Genomic DNA, 5,755 nt, shown 5'->3' with positions numbered 1-5,755 from the left:
TTTTTTTTTTTTTTTTTTTTTTTTTTTTTTTTTTTTTTTTTTTTTTTTTTTTTTTGTTTTTTTTTTGGACGTTACAAACTCTCCCCTCCTTAAAAACTTTCGTCCCCGAAAGTTGGTATCCCTTGGAAGAGTTCGGGATAGGTTCTCCTTACGTCTTCTTCTCGTTCCCAGGTTGCCTCCTCGTGTCGATGGTTACCCCATGCGACTTTTACCAAGGGAATAACTTTGTTGCGCAGACGCCTAGTGTCTCGAGCCAGAATTTTGCTGGGTCTTACCTCGTAGGACAAATCTTCCCGAAGAGGGAGGGTTTCGTGTTCAATCACGTGAGTAGGGTCTGAGGTGTACTTTCGCAGCATAGATACGTGGAACACGTTGTGAACGGCGGCAAGGTTTGGTGGTAGAGCAATCTTATACGCCACGGCCCCAACTCTCTCTAGAATCTCGAAAGGGCCTACAAACCTTGGGCTTAACTTCCCTTTCTTTCCAAACCTCATCACCCCTCTCATAGGGGCTACCTTCACGAACACATGGCCACCCACCTCGAACTCGAGGTCCCTTCTACGCAAATCTGCATAGCTCTTCTGCCGGCTTTGTGCAGTGAGGATTCTTTGCTTAATTTTCTGCACTGCCGCGTTGGTGACCTGAACTAACTCCGGTCCCAGTAGCTGCTGCGTGCCTACTTCTTCCCAAAATACTGGTGTTCGACACCTACGCCCATACATCGCCTCAAAAGGGGCCATCTGGATGGTCGCTTGATAGCTATTATTATAAGCAAACTCTATCAGAGGTAGATGTTCATCCCAGCACCCAGCGAAATCCAAGACACAAGCTCGCAACATATCTTCCAAAATTTGATTCAATCTTTCAGTCTGTCCGTCCGTCTGAGGATGGAATGCTGTACTAAACCTTAACTGAGTCCCCAATGCTTTTTGGAGGCTTTTCCAGAACTGAGAGGTGAATCTAGTGTCCCGATCAGACACTATAGACACCGGTACACCATGCAAGCGTACTATTTCTCTGATATACAGCTGAGCCCACCGATCCACACGATAAGTGGTTTTGCCTGGGATGAAGTGAGCCATTTTGGTAANTAAAAATTATACTCAGTAAGCCACCTACTTGTAGGCTCTTACCGCACCCTAAACTTAGCAGACGATCACGGGCTTTCCTTTGGCTCTAGAACAACTGAAATCGGGCCTTACCTCATTAGGGCTTTCTCTCTTGGAACTTATCCCTTTGGTCCTCTTTGGTTCCTAGACCTTTTATTTAAACCCATAGAGTTCCTTTTAAGCTAACCTGTGTTGGACTGGCGCCTTACGAGTGGCTACCTCGGCATGGGTATGAGATTATCTGGGGTCTTGCCTAGGAAGTGAGCTGCAACCCCCTAGACCCATGATAATCCCCCTGTATTTGGGAGGGCTACCTCCCCTATTCCATCCAGCTAAACGGTCAATTACGACGTGGGTATCCCGTTTCCCATACTAAACGGCTATCGAGCAGTCGAGTCCTGATCAGGAACCCGCTGGTCCCCCACGAAGCTATATCACCATCCACACACAAGTAGCTTAAGGGTACTCTAAGGATGTTTCATGTGCCGTGATGGTCTGATAAACTAATAGGGAAAGGTTAAGTCGATCCCTTGATGGTTTGTCGCTCTAACCATTGTCTTCTAGTCTTATTCATAAAGGTGGCCCTAAAAATAACCGAGTACGTACATAACTATTATCCAAAAACCTCAAACATATTTCATGCAAAGTAATCATACAAGCTCGACGGGGTGATAACATCCATCAATTCCCGGAGCACAGAGTTCGCAAATTTTCCATTCTCCATTCAGCAAAAAGATATACATATGCATAAAATAAAGTGGGAATTAAGAGCATATAAGCAGTATCCAAGTAACTCTCATAACAAATCACAGCATACATCTTACGTTCAATAAACTATTTCCTACGAACATTTACGGGAAAGCTACAACCTAAAATATTCAGACTAGCATGCATGCATCCCAAGCGGTTCCTACAAGTATTACTTCCTAAATTCCGTGTGGCGACTTACTTGGATGCTACGTGCCCTTACGCAGCGTTTCCACACACTTGGCGTAACGAGAGGGGGTGATTTTTCCTCAATAAGGTCCTATTTCATACAAACAAATGGAGTTAGGATATGAATCAGGGGAAACTAGGGAAAACAGAAGCCGATCGGGCCAAAAACAGCTTACACGCGCCTCCACGCGCCAGTCACGCGCTGGGGAGCAGCCACTCGCGGGTTCCACGCGCGAGTGTCACGCGCCCAGAAATTCCTGCAGTCGCGGGTCGCGGGTTCGGGTCGGAAGCGGTGATTCGGGTGGACCGCGGGTCGTCAACTGGATTCGGTTCGCCGTGCGGGTATCGGGTCAGCCAAGGAGCGCGGGTCGGGTCGCGGAGCCAGGGACGCGTGTCGCAGGAGCGCTGGAGCCGCGTTTTCCCAGGCGGCGCTCGACGCGTGTCCGGGGGCGATTGGCGCACGCGGCCCTCTGGTTGGTTGACGCGTGGCACGCCGGCGGCTTCTCTCTCCTCCTACCAGAAAATCAAGGCTTCCGATTAGTTTTTCCGAGGTTTCTTTCCATTTTCTATCTTTCGATTCTTAACCCAAACAGAGGTGGTTTCTTCAACAAAGTTATAGATCATCTATCAACCTACGTGCCAATATTATTTTCTTGATTTTTGCTTAGTCACACGATGAGTTTCGAGCGTCGAAAAGAGGTTCGGTAACAACCTTACCGTTCTTGGATAGTCTCTCAGATCTCGTCGTTCCGTCCGTTTCCCTCACCAAGATCGGTAGCGAATCCTCCCTGGACAAAGGTAGTAGACTTAACCATTCTACTCCTAAACAAAGATCTAAGATCTGGAAGGTATAGTTCGAAATCTTACTTTGCGGGTTTTCTTTCTGATCTTGAGGAAGGAGGAGGAAATCTCCACACGAGTTCTTACTTCACTCCAAGAAGGGCTCCAGAGTACAGGTCTTGGTAGGAAATGGATTCCGTCGGCGACTCTCCGACGAAAACTCCGGCAAACCAGTTTTCTCTCTCAAACTTTCTCTCAGTTCTTCTCTCTCACTCTTCTTCTTTTGCAGGTAATCTGAGGAGGACGCTCAAGACCCCTATAATGGGCTGAGGGGTAAAATGTCCTTTTTGCCCCTCAGCCTTTTTTTTTTTGGACGTTACAAACTCTCCCCTCCTTAAAAACTTTCGTCCCCGAAAGTTGGTATCCCTTGGAAGAGTTCGGGATAGGTTCTCCTTACGTCTTCTTCTCGTTCCCAGGTTGCCTCCTCGTGTCGATGGTTACCCCATGCGACTTTTACCAAGGGAATAACTTTGTTGCGCAGACGCCTAGTGTCTCGAGCCAGAATTTTGCTGGGTCTTACCTCGTAGGACAAATCTTCCCGAAGAGGGAGGGTTTCGTGTTCAATCACGTGAGTAGGGTCTGAGGTGTACTTTCGCAGCATAGATACGTGGAACACGTTGTGAACGGCGGCAAGGTTTGGTGGTAGAGCAATCTTATACGCCACGGCCCCAACTCTCTCTAGAATCTCGAAAGGGCCTACAAACCTTGGGCTTAACTTCCCTTTCTTTCCAAACCTCATCACCCCTCTCATAGGGGCTACCTTCACGAACACATGGTCACCCACCTCGAACTCGAGGTCCCTTCTACGCAAATCTGCATAGCTCTTCTGCCGGCTTTGTGCAGTGAGGATTCTTTGCTTAATTTTCTGCACTGCCGCGTTGGTGACCTGAACTAACTCCGGTCCCAGTAGCTGCTGCGTGCCTACTTCTTCCCAAAATACTGGTGTTCGACACCTACGCCCATACATCGCCTCAAAAGGGGCCATCTGGATGGTCGCTTGATAGCTATTATTATAAGCAAACTCTATCAGAGGTAGATGTTCATCCCAGCACCCAGCGAAATCCAAGACACAAGCTCGCAACATATCTTCCAAAATTTGATTCAATCTTTCAGTCTGTCCGTCCGTCTGAGGATGGAATGCTGTACTAAACCTTAACTGAGTCCCCAATGCTTTTTGGAGGCTTTTCCAGAACTGAGAGGTGAATCTAGTGTCCCGATCAGACACCATAGACACCGGTACACCATGCAAGCGTACTATTTCTCTGATATACAGCTGAGCCCACCGATCCACACGATAAGTGGTTTTGCCTGGGATGAAGTGAGCCATTTTGGTAAGTCTATCAACAACTACCCAGATTACGTTGAAGTTCTGCTTAGTCTTGGGCAAGCCTGAGATAAAATCCATGCAAACTGCTTCCCATTTCCATTGCGGAACCTTTAGGGGTTGTAGCAGTCCTGCTGGACGCAGCCTCGGGGCCTTCACCTGCTGACAGGTCAAGCATCGGCTTACAAATTCTGCTATCTCCTTTTTCATCCCTGGCCACCAATAACATCCCTTAAGATCCTGATACATCTTTGTACTTCCAGGGTGGAACGTATAAGAAGTATCGTGAGCTTCTGTCATAATATCCTTAAGAATTTTCTTGTCACGGGGAACGCATAAGCGATTTTTTTCCACAGCAGACCCCCATCTGAAGAGATTGAGTACCCCTCTGGTCTTTCAATCTCCGTCTGATTCCACAGCTTTTCAAGGTGTTCGTCAGACCTCTGAGCGTCAATAATCCGTCTTCGTAAGGTAGGTTGCATGGTCATTTGTGTTATCCGAGCAGTACCACCTTTGATTACAACATCGATTCCAGCCCTCTTCATCTCATCCTGTATTCTCTCCTGCTTAGTGATCATAGCGGAAGTATGAACTGCCTTTCTGCTCAATGCGTCCGCCACAACATTGGCCTTGCCTGGATGATACAGGATCTCGATGTCGTAATCTTTTACTAATTCCAACCATCTCCTCTGCCTCATGTTAAGTTCCTTTTGCGTAAATAGGTACTTGAGACTTTTGTGATCGGTGAATACTTGAATTTTCTCTCCATACAGATAATGTCGCCACGTCTTTAGTGCAAACACCACTGCTGCTAACTCGAGGTCATGAGTAGGATAATTCTTTTCATATTCCTTCAGTTGTCTGGAAGCATAAGCTATCACTTTACCCTTCTGCATGAGCACGCATCCAAGACCTTTTCCCGATGCGTCGCTGTACACCACAAGATTTCCTGATCCATCAGGGACTGTGAGGACTGGAGCTGTCACTAACCTCTCCTTGAGTTCCTGGAAGCTCTGCTCACAGGCTGATGTCCACAAAAAAAAAAGGCTTGCCTTTCTTAGTTAACTGAGTCAGTGCTGAAGATATCTTGGAGAAATCCTGGACGAACCTTCTGTAGTAACCAGCTAGTCCCAGAAAACTCCGTACCTCAGTGACTGTGGTCGGTCTTGGCCACTTCATCACTGCCTCAATTTTAGCTGGGTCTACTGTGATTCCTCTACTCGACACCACATGACCCAAAAACGCTACCTCAGACAGCCAAAATTCACACTTGGAAAACTTAGCGTACAGTCGCTGTGTTCTTAGTATGGTCAGAACTTTTCTCAAATGCTCTTCGTGCTCTGCCTCTGATTTGGAGTACACCAGGATATCATCAATAAACACTATAACAAAAGTGTCTAAAAATTCTTTAAACACTCTGTTCATTAATTCCATGAAGACGGCTGGTGCATTGGTAAGTCCAAAGGACATGACGAGAAATTCATAATGTCCATAGCGACTTCTAAAAGCTGTTTTGGGAATATCTTCTTCTCTTATTCTCAATTGA

General features: G+C 46.8%; 1 protein-coding gene across 2 annotated transcripts in view; it reads right to left on the bottom strand.

The window, feature by feature from the left end:
* The window catches only part of LOC111458386 (glycosyltransferase family 92 protein RCOM_0530710-like), a 15,605-nt gene that overhangs the window by 5,863 nt on the left and 3,987 nt on the right, over positions 1–5,755 (bottom strand). The window contains exons 1-2 of one of the 2 annotated variants that reach the window (XM_023101020.1): positions 2,222–2,834; positions 2,059–2,136 (exon numbers count right to left, since the gene is read on the bottom strand). The exons of the other annotated variant lie outside the window; for it this stretch is intronic. The gene's annotated coding sequence lies outside the window, so the exon portion shown is untranslated. Of the gene's footprint in view, positions 1–2,058; positions 2,137–2,221; positions 2,835–5,755 lie in introns of those variants that run through there. 2 annotated transcript variants of the gene reach the window in all.

The sequence above is a fragment of the Cucurbita moschata genome, unplaced genomic scaffold, assembly GCF_002738365.1.
Source record: "Cucurbita moschata cultivar Rifu unplaced genomic scaffold, Cmos_1.0 Cmo_Scf00021, whole genome shotgun sequence".
Classification (NCBI taxonomy): domain Eukaryota; kingdom Viridiplantae; phylum Streptophyta; class Magnoliopsida; order Cucurbitales; family Cucurbitaceae; genus Cucurbita; species Cucurbita moschata.
This window is presented reverse-complemented; position numbering and strand designations above follow the sequence as displayed.